Source organism: Setaria italica, chromosome IV (assembly GCF_000263155.2).
Source record: "Setaria italica strain Yugu1 chromosome IV, Setaria_italica_v2.0, whole genome shotgun sequence".
Taxonomy (NCBI): domain Eukaryota; kingdom Viridiplantae; phylum Streptophyta; class Magnoliopsida; order Poales; family Poaceae; genus Setaria; species Setaria italica.
The window spans coordinates 12,353,181-12,368,679 of NC_028453.1; positions in this window are offsets into that span (position 1 = coordinate 12,353,181).

A 15,499-nucleotide genomic window follows, 5' to 3' on the forward strand; every position below is an offset into this window, starting at 1 on the left:
GGATCACGGGATTACCACTCGACGCACTACTGGTGCGGAAGATGTAGATATGCGTCGATGCAGTGAAGACGATCACGTAGTCGTACGTAGTCGATCAACGTAGTCGTACGTAGTCGATCACGTCCAGCAGCTCCTCAGCAGATCGTCCACGTGCAGCAAGATCGCCTCCGGTGCCGCGGCTCGTCGTCGGCTCGTCGTGGCTCGTCGGCGGCTCGTCGATGGCTTGTCCAAGTGCTGCAGGCGCAACACCTCCAAGGTATCTACACGTGCAGGGAGGAAGCGTCGCAAGCCGGACTGCTAGATCCGCGAGTTGCAACAGGCGAGGGCGTGGGAGGCGCGGCAGGCGTGTTTCGCCAAAAAGGTGTGAACCCTAGGGCGCCCCTACCCCTCTATTTATAGAGGTTCCTGATGGGCCTCTGGATCCGAGGCCCATTAGTACTCCTAAACCTAATCCAACTCGGATCAGATCCGAATTGGGCTTCCAGCCCCTTAAGTGTGTGACCCTATGGGTTCGGATACGTATAGACATGGCCCGAGTACTCCTACTCGGCCCAATAGTCGGTAGCGGCCTCTAGCAAGACGTGCCAACTCCTATACGCACACGAAGATCATATCAGACGAACCATCACAACATAATATACATGCTATTCCCTTTGCCTCACGATATTTGGTCTAGCTTCAAGCCGACCGCTCTTTCTCGATCCTGTGATTCGGAATCCCTTTGTAGGTTAACTCTTAACCGTACGTAGCATGGCCATGCATTTTCGGATCCGATCACTCGAGGGGCCCAGAGATATCACTCTCAATCAGAGAGGGGCAAATCCCATCTTGACTGACCATGTCTCATAGCATGCTTCTTGACAAACCCGAAAGCTACCTTTATAACTACCCTGTTACGGCGTAGCGTTTGATAGCCCCTAAGTAGGTCGATCCACATCTAGAATACATGCGACAGTCTCAGGTCTAAGGACAAAGCGTATATGTTGTTTAAAGAGAGAACTACTTCTTGTGTTGGGTCAGTCCTAGCACATGTCTCCACATGTGTCCACATTATTAGTTCAACATCTCCATGTCCATGACTTGTGAAACATAGTCATCAACTAATACATGTGCTAGTCTAATATTCATGTGTGTCCTCACATGAACTCCGACTAGGGACAACTTTAGAATAACCATACAAGTAACGAGTTTCACATACAATTCACATAATTGCAAATCAATTCAAGTAGCCTTCAATGGATATTCAATGAACACAACATACAAATCATGGATACAAATGGAATATCATCATCTCTATGATTGCCTCTAGGGCATACCTCCAACAGTCTCCCACTTGCACTAGAGTCAATCTAGAAGGTACCTAATACCCATAGCTCTTACATGCGCATCATGCTTAGCCTGCGGGAGTGGTTTTGTCAACGGATCAGAAATGTTCAGATCCGTGTGTATTTTGCATATCTTGATCTCACCCCGGTTAACGAAGTCTCGAATGAGATGAAATCGCCGTATTACGTGTTTGTTCTTCTGGTGGTTCCTTGGCTCCTTTGCTTGCGCAATTGTCCCATTGTTATCACAGTAGAGATTCAATGGGCTGGACGCATTCGGGAACACACCAAGCTCAATGAGGAAATTCCTTCCGAAGCCGCGATGTACTCGGCTTCTGTCGTAGAATCGGCCACCGTCTCCTGCTTGGAACTCTTCCAACTAACAGCACCACCATTCAGTGTGAACACAAATCCTGATTGTGACTTTGAATCATCTCTGTCGGTTTGGAAACTAGCATCGGTGTAACCTGTTACAACGAGCTCCTCCTCACCTCCATAGACAAGGAACATATCTTTAGTCCTTCTCAAGTACTTAAGAATGTTTTTCACCGCTGTCCAGTGACTCTCACCTGGATCAGATTGGTGTCTGCTTGTCATACTTAGCGCATATGAAACATCTGGGCGAGTACTTATCATTGCATACATGATAGATCCAATAGCCGAGGCATATGGCACTCTACTCATGCGATCCCGCTCATCAGCAGTCGAAGGACACTGAGTCTTGCTGAGATGTATGCCATGTGACATAGGCAAGAACCCTTTCTTTGCCTCTTCCATGCTGAACCGCTTCAACACTTTGTCAATGTAAGTATCTTGGCTTAAACCTATAAGCCTTCTCGATCTATCTCTATAGATCTTAATGCCCAGAATATATGCCGCTTCCCCTAAGTCCTTCATCGAAAAACTATTTTTCAGTGAAGTCTTTACGAACTCAAGCATAGGAATGTTATTTCCAATCAGTAATATGTCATCCACATATAAGATTAGAAATACAACAGAGCTCCCACTAACCTTCTTGTAAACACAAGACTCTTCTTCGTTCTTGGTGAAGTCAAACCCTTTGACCACTTCATCAAAACGAATGTTCCAACTCCTAGACGCTTGCTTCAATCCATAAATGGATCTCTAAAGCTTGCATACCTTTCCAGCATTTTTCGGATCGACAAAACCCTCGGGCTGTATCATATACACGTCCTCAGCTAGGTTTCCATTCAGGAAAGCTGTCTTGACATCCATCTGCCATATCTCATAATCGAAATATGCAGCTATAGCTAGAATAATCCGAATGGACTTAAGCATCACTACGGGCGAGAAGGTCTTGTCGTAGTCAACTCCTTGAACTTATCGAAAACCTTTTGCGACAAGTCGTGCTTTATAGATGTGAACATTTCCATCCATGTCCTTTTTCTTCTTATAGATTCACTTGCACTCTATGGCTTTAACACCATCAGGCGGGTCAACCAAGTTCCAAACTTGATTGTCTCCCATGGACTCTATTTCGGATTGCATGGCACTCTACCATTTTTCGGAGTCTGGGTCCATCATTGCTTCTGCATATGTCGCATGCTCATCATTGTCCAACAATAATATTTCCCGCATTTCGCGGAGCCTTGCCGACCTTCGTGGTTGTGGCGGTGCTTCTCTTGCCATGGGTATCTCAACTTGTTCTGCTACGTTAGCATCACTCATTGATTCTTGCCCGATTGGCTCATCTTGAACTTCTTCAAGATGCACTGTCTTTCCACTCTTTTCTCCTTTGAGAAACTCTTTCTCTAGGAAAACTCCGTTCCGAGCGACAAACACTTTGCCTTCTGATCGGTTGTAGAAATAATATCCCAAAGTTTCCTTTGGATATCCCACGAAAATGCACTTATCCGACTTGGGTGTGATCTTGTTCGACTGAAGTCGCTTGATAAACACTTCACATCCCCAAATCTTTAGAAAAGACAAACTGGGAACCTTTCCAGTCCATATCTCATATGGTGTCTTAACTACGGATTTAGATGGTACCCTATTAAGTGTGAAAGCTGCTGTTTCTAGAGCGTATCCCCAAAATGACAACGGTAGGTCCGACTGGCTCATCATTGATCGAACCATGTCTAACAAAGTTCAATTACGTCGCTCGGACACACCGTTTCTTTGAGGTGTTCCAGGCGGCGTAAGTTGTGGAACAATTCCGCAACTCTTTAGATGATTGCTAAACTCGTGGCTCAAATACTCGCCTCCACGATCAGATCGTAAGGCCTTAATTTTCTTGCCACGCTGATTTTCAACTTCATTCTGAAATTCCTTGAACTTTTCAAAGGTTTCAGACTTGTGCCTCATCAAGTAGACATAGCCATATCTACTAAAATCATCAGTGAAAGTTATGAAGTATTAGAATCCTCCTCTAGCCGTCGTGCTCATTGGTCCGCATACATCACTATGTACGAGTTCCAACAAGTCTACTGCTCTCTCAGGAAATCCTGTGAAAGGCGTCTTGGTCATCTTGCCTAGCAAGCAAGCCTCACATGTCTCGTATGATTCAAAATCAAACGAAGTTAGAAGTCCATCAGAATGGAGCTTCTTCATGCGCTTTTCACTTATATGACCCAAACGACAATGCCACAAGTAGGTAGGACTCAAATCAATAGGCCGAGGCCTTTTAGCACTTACATTACAGACAGGTGAACCATCAAGATTTAAAACAAATAATCCATTCACAATGGGTGCAAAAGCCATAAACATATTATTCTTAGAGATCACACAACCATTGTTTTCACTCGCAAATGAATAACCATCCTTCATCAAACATGAAGGAGACAAAATGTTTCGACTTAGACTAGGAACAAAATAACAATTATTCAACTCCATAATAAATCCTGACGGGAGGTGGAGTTGCATCGTCCCGACGGTCAAAGCAGCAACTCTTGCATTATTGCCCACGCGGAAATCAACTTCTCCTCTTTCCACGCTTCTACTTCTTATCATTCCCTGCATCGAATTGCAAATATGAGCAACCGATCCGGTATCAAATACCCAAGAATTAATAATTGTATCAGCGAGAAATATGTTGTCTATAACATTAACAACAAGCGTACCTGAGGTAGAAGTACTCTTACTTCCGCCATTCTTCAAGGAAGCTAGGTACTGCTTGCAGTTTCTCTTCCAGTGACCAAGTTCATGACAGTAAAAGCACTCTTTGTCTGGAGCAGGTCCAGGTCCAGCTTTAACCTTGGGCGGTGGGTTTGGCTTGGACGTTCCAGCCTTGCCCTTCTTCTTCCAAGAATTGCCCTTCTTCTTAAAGCTGGGCTTGTTCTGTATCGCCATCACATGGCTGGTACTAGCGCTTTTCTTGATGTCAGCCTCTGCTGTTTTAAGCATGCCACACAGCTCATTCAGACCCTTCTCCGTCCCATGCATATGGTAGTTCGAGATGAAGTTCCCATAGCTAGGCGGAAGAGACGAAAGAATGAAATCAGTGGCCAACTCTTGGCCCAGTGGGAAGCCTAGCTTCTCCAACCGTTGAGTGTAACCAACCATCTTGATTACGTGTGGTCCTACTGCTGCGCCTTCTGCTAGCTTGCTCTCAACAAAGGCCTTAGACACATTGAACCTTTCAGTCCTGGCCTGTGTTTGGAACATGTCTCTAAGCGCCACGATCATATCGTGCGCCTCATGGTTTGTTTCAAACTGCATCTGCAGCTCGGGTTCCATGCAAGCAAGCATAAGGCAGCTTACTTCGGGGTTAGCATCACATGCTTTCTTGTAAGCATTCTTAGCAGCAGCGGGTGCATCATCAGCAGGTTCTTCTGGTAGTGGGTTGTCTAGAACATCTTCCTTTTTCTCAGCCCTGAGAACAATTCTCAGGTTACGGATCCAATCCGAGTAGTTTGTTCCATTCAACTTGTCCTTCTCAAGGACCGAACGCAAAGCAAACGGTGTAGTGCTGCTAGGTGCCATTTAATCTACAACAAAGTAATGCAAAATACACTAAGACAAACGTATCCATGATAGAGCAAATTACATTAAACTATTTTAACAGAATCTACTCCCACTAAAATCAATATCCCTCTATTGAAACTTAGTGATTCAGGATCCACAACTAACAAGTCTACTAGTGAGCTTTAGCATCACCGCTAGCAAACGAGGTAGATCGGTAAGCAACTTTTGCTAATCATATCACATATGACTCCTGTTTTTGGGTGACATCTCTATGTCTCGGCGCCCAACCTTTATGCCCCAAGGTCCTTAACCGTTAAGATAACCTCGTTAAGCAAACCAACCCTTATGCGTGTAAGTGTCCGACACAAACCCGTCTAGTCAAGGAAAACTAGTGGCACCCTAATTTCATAGACCCACCACTAATTGTACAAGACATGGGACGGTGCAAGTTTTAGTTGGGAGGGCATACTAACTTAAAATTTGCGAGGGATCGTTCTACTTCTAACATCACAGCATGCAGAAAGTAAAACATAAACAGAATAGCATTCACACAGCTTGTGACACAGTATGGCCCGTTTTCATATGGTGATCTCCATCTCCATAGAACCTGTTCACCATGGTGATCTCCATCTCCATGTTCCATGTGCGCCATCCTCCTGGTGATGAGCCCTCCAAGAACTAGAGCATGCTATTACGCCTAATAGCTAGTAAAGAATCTAGTAATGAAGATTACATAGTTGCTTGGATCATCACAGATTGGTACGCAGACCATTAAATACAATAAAGTGACAACACATATGGCTCCTGCCGTGTTGCCGTACGCGCGACACGCAGGTCACGAAATGAGTTACACACATGCATCACATACACAAGGGGCCATACTGATCACAAGATACATACATACATCCTGCAAAACAGAGTTAGGCGTCCTAACGTTCCAAACTTGGGAGGCCCGAAACTCCATCTTCCAAGCCGAATTTGGGAAATCTAATCTCGCCGAAAACGGCGAAGCGGTTGAAATTCATGTGTAACTTTTTCTGTAGATCAATTTTCGTATAAAAATCGCCCTGATCCGAGATCGTACCGAAAAGTTACGGCTGATTTACCGAAGCATACGCATACGGCAAAATCTCGACCCCGGCAGTAGATCCCATCTACGATTGCACATCTAATGCGCCTGGCGTATGACCCTGGATTTCGATTTGACCAATCATATTGATCTTCCCTCACTGCAACTGGATTTACGTGTATCACTTAACTCCGATGGCGGAAACCGACCGGTAGGAATATGTCGTTACACTACCATTGCAGCAAGGGCACGAAACCAGGACATAGATCAAACAGAAAACTCGCATATCTCCATATGCACACATCCTGAATCCAAAACTAAGCAGCTACGGCTCTGATACCACTGTAGGGATACGAGGTAGGCTACTCTAGCGCAAATCAAAATTTCTACCGCGTACAACCAGGAATAACTGCCGTATAAGGATCACGGGATTACCACTCGACGCACTACTGGTGCGGAAGATGTAGATATGCGTCGATGCAGTGAAGACGATCACGTAGTCGTACGTAGTCGATAATGTCCAGCAGCTCCTCAGCAGATCGTCCACGTGCAGCAAGATCGCCTCCGGTGCCGCGGCTCGTCGTCGGCTCGTCGTGGCTCGTCGGCGGCTCGTCGATGGCTCGTCCAAGTGCTGCAGGCGCAACACCTCCAAGGTATCTACACGTGCAGGGAGGAAGCGTCGCAAGCCGGACTGCTAGATCCGCGAGTTGCAACAGGCGAGGGCGTGGGAGGCGCGGCAGGCGTGTTTCGCCAAAAAGGTGTAAACCCTAGGGCGCCCCCACCCCTCTATTTATAGAGGTTCCTGATGGGCCTCTGGATCCGAGGCCCATTAGTACTCCTAAACCTAATCCAACTCGGATCAGATCCGAATTGGGCTTCCAGCCCCTTAAGTGTGTGACCCTATGGGTTCGGATACGTATAGACATGGCCCGAGTACTCCTACTCGGCCCAATAGTCGGTAGCGGCCTCTAGCAAGACGTGCCAACTCCTATACGCACACGAAGATCATATCAGACGAACCATCACAACATAATATACATGCTATTCCCTTTGCCTCACGATATTTGGTCTAGCTTCAAGCCGACCGCTCTTTCTCGATCCTGTGATTCGGAATCCCTTTGTAGGTTAACTCTTAACCGTACGTAGCATGGCCATGCATTTTCGGATCCGATCACTCGAGGGGCCCAGAGATATCACTCTCAATCAGAGAGGGGCAAATCCCATCTTGACTGACCATGTCTCATAGCATGCTTCTTGACAAACCCGAAAGCTACCTTTATAACTACCCTGTTACGGCATAGCGTTTGATAGCCCCTAAGTAGGTCGATCCACATCTAGAATACATGCGACAGTCTCAGGTCTAAGGACAAAGCGTATATGTTGTTTAAAGAGAGAACTACTTCTCGTGTTGGGTCAGTCCTAGCACATGTCTCCACATGTGTCCACATTATTAGTTCAACATCTCCATGTCCATGACTTGTGAAACATAGTCATCAACTAATACATGTGCTAGTCTAATGTTCATGTGTGTCCTCACATGAACTCCGACTAGGGACAACTTTAGAATAACCATACAAGTAAAGAGTTTCACATACAATTCACATAATTGCAAATCAATTCAAGTAGCCTTCAATGGATATTCAATGAACACAACATACAAATCATGGATACAAATGGAATATCATCATCTCTATGATTGCCTCTAGGGCATACCTCCAACAGGAAAACCCTAGTTAGTTCACTGCCGATCCACGGATTGATAAACTTTAGATGGAATACTCTGAGGGAAAATCTACGATGATCCATGCGCTTGTGGTTCACAAACTAGCGTGCTAACTGCTGTCAATAGCTTCTCTAGAACGGCTAAGAGTTTAGCTGTCTCAGATAGCTTATCGCTAATGATGATGGGGAATTCTGTGTCATCCTCTAAGAAGGCATAGCGATTGCCAGAAGCTAAGGAAGGGGTTTTAGCTCGATTGGTGGTCGTGATGGCTTCTTGTGGGTAGGTAGCTCAAGCGTTTCTCCTAGATCATCCTCTTCGTGAATGAAAAGCTTAGCATCTTTTTCTGAGGACATCTCAGGGGGCTCAAAGGGTCAAACCGCCAACACTTCCTCAACTGGCTCTATTTGGGGGAGATGGTCTAAAATAGAATTCTTCGACCGAGAAATCGAAATAGAAAAGGCATCTCTCCCAAGAGTTATGACGAGGGTTCCTAGTATGGGTGCATCTAGAAACAATTTTTCAATGGGGTGCCCTATCAAAATGTCAAAATCATAGACTTCAAAGATGATTGGAACTCACTAATGTTCTCTTTAAAGAAAACCTTATCAAGAGGCCCTAGAGGGTTGATTGGAACTGGAGGTCTCTTTTGGCAAAATTAATTCAAGGTATTCCCATAATCTTCGAATAACTCTTCCTCGAATTCAATTGGGAACTCCGGAAGTTGAATTTCTTCTTCCTCTAAAGCTCTAGGTTCGAGGGAAGGCTCTGTGGTTGACTGTGGGTAGGTTAGCAGTAAGGGTATAGATTCAACCAAAGGCACTTCCTCATGGCTTGATGGTTTTTCTACTAAGAGGGATTCGGTAAAAGAGGTGTTTTCAAGAATGCGATCTAGAAGCGCCTCTCCTTCGATAGTGGTTTTGTGTGTGAACGATCCTCCAGCAGTGATATTGAGCTGTAGGGAAGACTCCTTGCTAAGCTCTAACCAGAAGTGTTGCAACAACACATGGTTGGGCATAAGCAGGTCAGGGCCGGTATGGGTCAACTTTGAAAACCTTGCGCAAGATGCACGTATGGTTTCCTTCTCGTGCTGGTGAAAGTCGAGAATCTCTTTCCGTAGGGGAGCAATACGAGATATAGGGAAAAAGGCAAGACATAATTTATCCCTAAGCTTATCCCAATCTCCACTTACCTTTCTTACATTATGGGTGTACCATTGCCTCGCTCTCTCATCAAGGGAGAAAGGAAACAACTTCCACCGAAGTGTTTCTTATGCCATGCCTGAGATTGTTAGGCACGAACACAATTGCTCAAACTCTCATAGGTGGTGGTAAGGGTTTTCATCATCAAAACTAGAGAAGGTTTGTTCCCGAACCATGGCAATGAAGCTAGGGCGGAGCTCATAGCTAGAAGCTGTGATTGGCTTCGATGAGGATATAGGCTCTAAGAACTCGCCCTTGGGAGCAGAAAGTTTTTGGACAGAGATATTTTCCATGATAAAAAAGGATAAAATAAAGAGAAAGGTAAAATAAAGGATACATGGGTAGAGTAGGTTCAAAGACAATTACATCAACCGGTCCCCGACAACGGCACCAGAAATACTTGTTGGTATTTCTTAATGTTTACGAATGAATCCACACGCGCACAGATATACCATTGTAGTACTTCACCCAGGGAGTATTTAGGGTATCGTATATTTGTCAGGGAACTTGTTTACCCAAGGATAAGGGATAGACCTGGGTAGTGTGGTTGTCTAAGGATAAGACTCTTGGTAGGTTAAACTCGATTACTACGCATTTACTTCGGGGCACCGGTTCACACCTGGTTTGCCAAGTGCCTCTAGCCTTTAGCTCTACTTTGTACACGAACGGGGAGGACTACAAAAGACAGACAGGGCTGTCACCATCTGCCACCTACCTTATTCTGAACCGTAGAGCACGGAGCAAACAAAGGTAACTTCTAGCCAAGACACCATGTCTATGCTATCGGTTATTACTCTATTGTTGTGCAATATTATCTGTCTTTATCAGGAGTCCTCTACTAGAGCAATCGTTACAAGAACGAACAATGAATCTGTAAACGAATAGGAATAAAAGCTTAGCCCTACCAAAGAACTCACTAACATAGATGAACTTGAATACTTACTCAAAAGGAGGTTCATATCCAACGAGTTACAAGGTAGAGTAAGGCTGACAAGTCTGGCTCTTCTCTTCTCCTTCTTCTTACACACTCCCTATCCTATACCACAAAAGTAGGCTAAGTGGTAGAGTCCCTCTTCTCTTCTCCTTCTTGTGTTGTGTGTTGTTGAATGGAGGAGGGGGTCCTTTATATAGTGGAGAGGGAGCCTTGTGAGAGTGGACATCCTCATGGAATATTCCTTTATTCCCTCCACTTGTGAAGGAACCGATGTCTAGGTACATTGCTTTGGGCCAAACCATCGCAATCGCCTTCTAGAAGGCGGTGGGAGAGTTCACGTGGAAGACGTGCGTGAGTGGGCTCACTGGTGGTTCGACCGACCCCATGGGTTCGGTCGACCCTAGGTCAGGCCTTCTCACGACCGCCTTTCTCTAGTGGGCTGCCAGGTGGGTCTTGGTGCCAGGCCTTCAGGACTGCCTTCGATTTGGCTGATTTATCTTGTCATGTGGACCCTTCTTTCCCTTGGGCTTGTGTAGATTGTTGTGTTGTATGTTCCTTGTTCATTTAAGCTCATTTTCTCCCTCTATACACCTATGGGTTCCTGTATACAACATTTCACCAAAGCTTATGGAAATAGTTAGGATAAGGCTCCTATCTGTAATTTGGTGATTGTTATAGAGTTATTTGATATAGGAGTTGACGGTTGAATTTGGTTATAAGTACCTTCAACAGAGATCTAACTAGCCGATATGATCAGATAATTGGTGAACGCTTAAACAAGGTTAAGGAGTCAATGAAGACAACCTAACTAGATTTTAGCCGTTCGATAACTGTGAGTGCTTGATAAAACTAAGAGATCGATACGAGCAACTTAATAAATCCATGTGTTGGGTATTTTACGATGCGAATAAATCTGCAAGCGCATGGATACTGTTGTAGCTTTCACCTTAGAGTATTGCTAGGTATCGAATCCAAGGGAACGTGTGTGGACTAACATCTATTCTAGTTGGTCCAAGGACACACCAAGATAGGTGGCTAGGGTAGAGAGGATTCCTAAGGATAGCACTAGAGATAAGTTAGAGGTCGATCTCTCAGGTCAGAATACTCGCTTTAGGCACTGGCTTACCCTGAATTAGTCAGGCACCTCCGGCCAACAGCTCTATGCTATATCCGAACATGGAGGATTACGAAGGACCAATAGGTCGATCACCACCTATGGCCTACCTTTGCGGCTCGTGGGATATAAGGCAAATGAAGGATAACCCTTATCCCAGACACCATGTCTACAGAGCGACGAACCCGCGAGTAAGAGAACTGATCTCACTTATATATAAGTACTACTAGTGTATACCGTATCAAGGTATCAAGGCACACATGAGAGCATGCAAGCCTATACTATGATAGCAAGGGTATATGACTAGCATACGAGCATATAAGCCAAACATATAAACTAGCAAGGATAGTAAACTACTCATGCATATAAGAACCAGTATAACACTATAGGAAGGAATCACGAATACGAACTTACTTTACTCAAAGGAAGCTAGCATCCATAGAGGTACAAGCTAGGAGGAAAGTGCTGACACCCTGGCACTCCTCCCAAACTACCCCTTAATCTCTCCCTATTCTAAGCACAAGCTAGGCAAGGCTTTGCCTTTGGAGTGGAGCTCTACTTCTCTCTTGGATGGTGTTTCTCCAAGTGGTGGTGTGTCCTCAAGGGAGGCCCCCCTCTACTATTTATAGAGTGGAGGTGCCTTGGGAAAGTGGAGATGCTCCAAGCATCTTAAGGGAATATTATTACTCCAACCTCTCTCCTTGTGCCACCTAGTAGGATCCGAGGCTTTGAGGTGGTAACTTCTGGTGGAACGGTCATAACCTCCTTTAGGAAGTCACCAGGAGTCGCCACGTGGAAGAAGGGCACGAGGGGTGCCACCACTGGTTCGGCCGAACCCCGAGCACCGCCTTTCGTCTAGGTGCTTGGTGGGCCATCGAGTTGGTGCAAGGTGCACACACCAAATTAAGGCAGTTTACCCCTTGATGTGGGTCCATGGATTCGTGTGCTCTTCTTTGATTGGCTAGAGTTATGTTTCTTTACCTCATGAGTGTGTTTCCTCCTCCTTTCTAAGAATAAGTTATCTGCATACAAATATTCACCAACACTTGTGGAAATAGTTTGTAATAAACTCCTACTACTAGGTTGATGTTCATCTTTCCGATGTTTATGCAGAAGTTGATGGCCTAGAATTGGTACTTAAGAGCCGTCAACAACACCCCCACACTTAGCCTTTGCTCGTCCTCAAGTGAAGGGCAAAGTATAAGGTGGAACATGACTTCTTATGGTAAGGATCAAACATGTAAGATATTCAAAGCCATACCTGTACTTATCAACTTTTGAAGTGTCTATCATGTTACCTTGGGTGGTTGATGGCTGGAACGGTCTTGATTCAAATCCCCTCCACTCTTTCTGTCTTAGTAACCTGGGTTTTTGACAATATGTTTCAAAAGATTTTCAAAAGAAAACCTTACCTAGCTCCTCAAATGATTTTCTCAGATCGCTCAATGTGTATGTTCCTCACCAAGGCATTAACTTACCTTTCTTCACCCTACTTCTAATAAGGCTTATGTGGAGCTCAAGGTAGGGATAAAGATGAGGCATACCTGCATCACATATGTTGCAAAGCCAAAGACTGGATCAAAGTAGGATACAAGTCATACAATCTGATCAAGATGTGCAGGTGTGTGGATGGAATATGGTGGAAAGGTGTATGGACTCCTTCTGTATGATTCCATCTCTCTCCTTTTTCTCTTTCTTTTGGACATGGGCTATCTTTTGGTTTTTCTCTCTTTTCCTCTTTTTTTTTCTTTGTCCTTATTTTCATCATGCTTTGAGCATGGTTTTTTTTTCCTTTCTGCATAGCCCATGTCTCTTTTGCAAGGATACATTTGGAGAGAGAGGTAACAACACATATGGAGCTTTATTTGGTGGATGGGATGTTACTAGCTTCTAGTGTAGAAGTCTAGTATGTGGAAGTGGAGTGTACATGATCTTGATCATGAAAGTATGAAGCATATTCCACAAGGGTCACAACAATTTGGCAAAGCTCAACATGATAGCAAGCAACATATGTGTATAGGTTTTTCAATAAGATCAACATATGACTTTCTTAGGATGGAGGCATATCATTGAGGAGCTAGCTGTTGACGATTGTTAAGTACCAAATATGACCATCAATATACTCAAGGATAAAGGAGGATTGGCATTTCTTGCATGCATATTTGATTTTGAATAATGTAGTTCCACTTGTCCTTGGAGAATATTTGGTTGCAAGTGAATAAGCACAAAAGGATGAAGAAAGCACCCTTTAAGGATCCAAGAAACACGCTTCTGACCAATGGGAGGTTGCCACATGTGCATCCCATGGATTGAAGGGCTCACAAACTACCACAACCACCTCAATCCACCGGAGAACACACATAACCGCCATTGGGACCCACCAAGCAGTCACCCGGAGAAAGGCAATTGTGAGAGGGGCCCACAGGGGGTCGGCCAAACCCTGAACCGCCCTTGCCTCCCCTCGTCTCCATCTTCCACGTGGAGATGGTTTAGGTCGGTTAAGGGATATTCCCTGAAGATTCCCTTGCAGAACCGCCTCGTGGAACCTATAAATATGAGGGGAGAGACTCCATTCTAGGACACACACAACTAGTGATTCTGATGAGGACATCACTCCTATGGCTACACATGACATTCCTCAAGTTACTAAGCAAGGACCAATCACTAGAGCACGAGCACGACAATTAAATCTCCAGGTGAGCTCGTTCCTAAATGCTTCCTTATGTAATATTGAGAATAGATTGCTACCTAATGAAGTCATTATCCTTAGGAACCATGGAGAGGACGAGCAAGCATTGGATGAAAGGTCTGGAGGCTGAGAAGACCGGAAAGGGCGTCCAAGACAAGCGGAGGCCCAATCCGTATCAAACTCGAGGCCCGCCTCGGACTCCAGGAGCAGCTTGCACTAAAATCGACGCCCAAATCGCATACGGACTCCGTTTTTGACGTTCTTTATATGGATGGAAAGATAATTTCATAACTTTTCCAATGGCACTAGTCCCACATCCAAATTCTGTCTGAGTCAACCGGAATCTTCGAAACAAGAGGTTGTCCAGAATCTGCCAAGGTGTTGCGTCACCGTCTTTTGGGCTGTTGGGCCGTGTATCATGTTAGAGTCCATTAGGGATGCGTCCAGGAGACTTGCACACCCCTAAACCTCCATAAACAGTAACCACCACCCCAAATTAGGGTTTGGATTTTCTTAGATTAATCTGTCATCGAACAGTTTCGCCGCTAGTTGGTTTGTGAGACCCCAACTTGTGTTCTTCACCTAAATCATCAATTTAGTTGCATCTTCTATGTTCTTGCTTATGTTCTTCGATTCGCATGCAGGGATTAGCCTTCGTGGCGAGGTCAATCAGATAGTGCACGGTTGATAACCAGAGGAGAAGTGTTGCTGCGATTGCAGGGATTCGATCTCGCTGATCGGAAGTCGGATCGCTTGTGTTTTGTCTCCGCATAATCGGTAGTTACCCTCGTCTGACGGAAGATTGGGACCCCCGTTCCCATCAAGTGGTAATCAGAGCTTCAGGTATTACCGTCAGGTTCACCCTTTCACTTAGTTTGTTTCGCCTTCGTCCTACAGTTCACGAAAAGCCCTAAAAAAATTTAATAGTCATAGTCATCCCGTCCTAAAACCCATTCGTAGCCTTTGCATATTTCAGTTTAGTCCGTAGTGTTGAGTTTGTGTCCTAGGTCAAGGTCTTGTTGCTGGTCTTAGATTTGTTTCCTCACCTTGCATCTCCATACACCTTTCCATACCAGCCACCACATCCATATTCTCTTTTCGGTTTGCAATTCGTTTGCAAATCGGTTGTTACAGAACCCTGACTCGGAGCGCCTTCCTTAAAACGGGCATAACTTTCGCATACGAACTCGAAACGGGGAAATTTTATATCTATGGACATTGCTAGAAAATTTCGCATTCATTGAAAGAAACGTGATTTTAGCAAAATTCCCCTCAAAAGATTGAGTACCCGAGCTCCGAAGTTTTAGCACGCTTTTTAAAGCAATAACATGATTTTCCACAGGTCACGTCTTACATCAGATTGAGCTGAAATTTTTTGAGCTTCTTATTTTTGTGCTCCTAGTGAAGAGAAAAAATAGAAGAAAAATAAAAGAAAAAAAACAGTGTACACAAAAAAAAGAGCAAAAAAAAAACGAAAGGGGAGTACGTTGTGAACACCAGGAAGATACTCGTGCTGATCTGT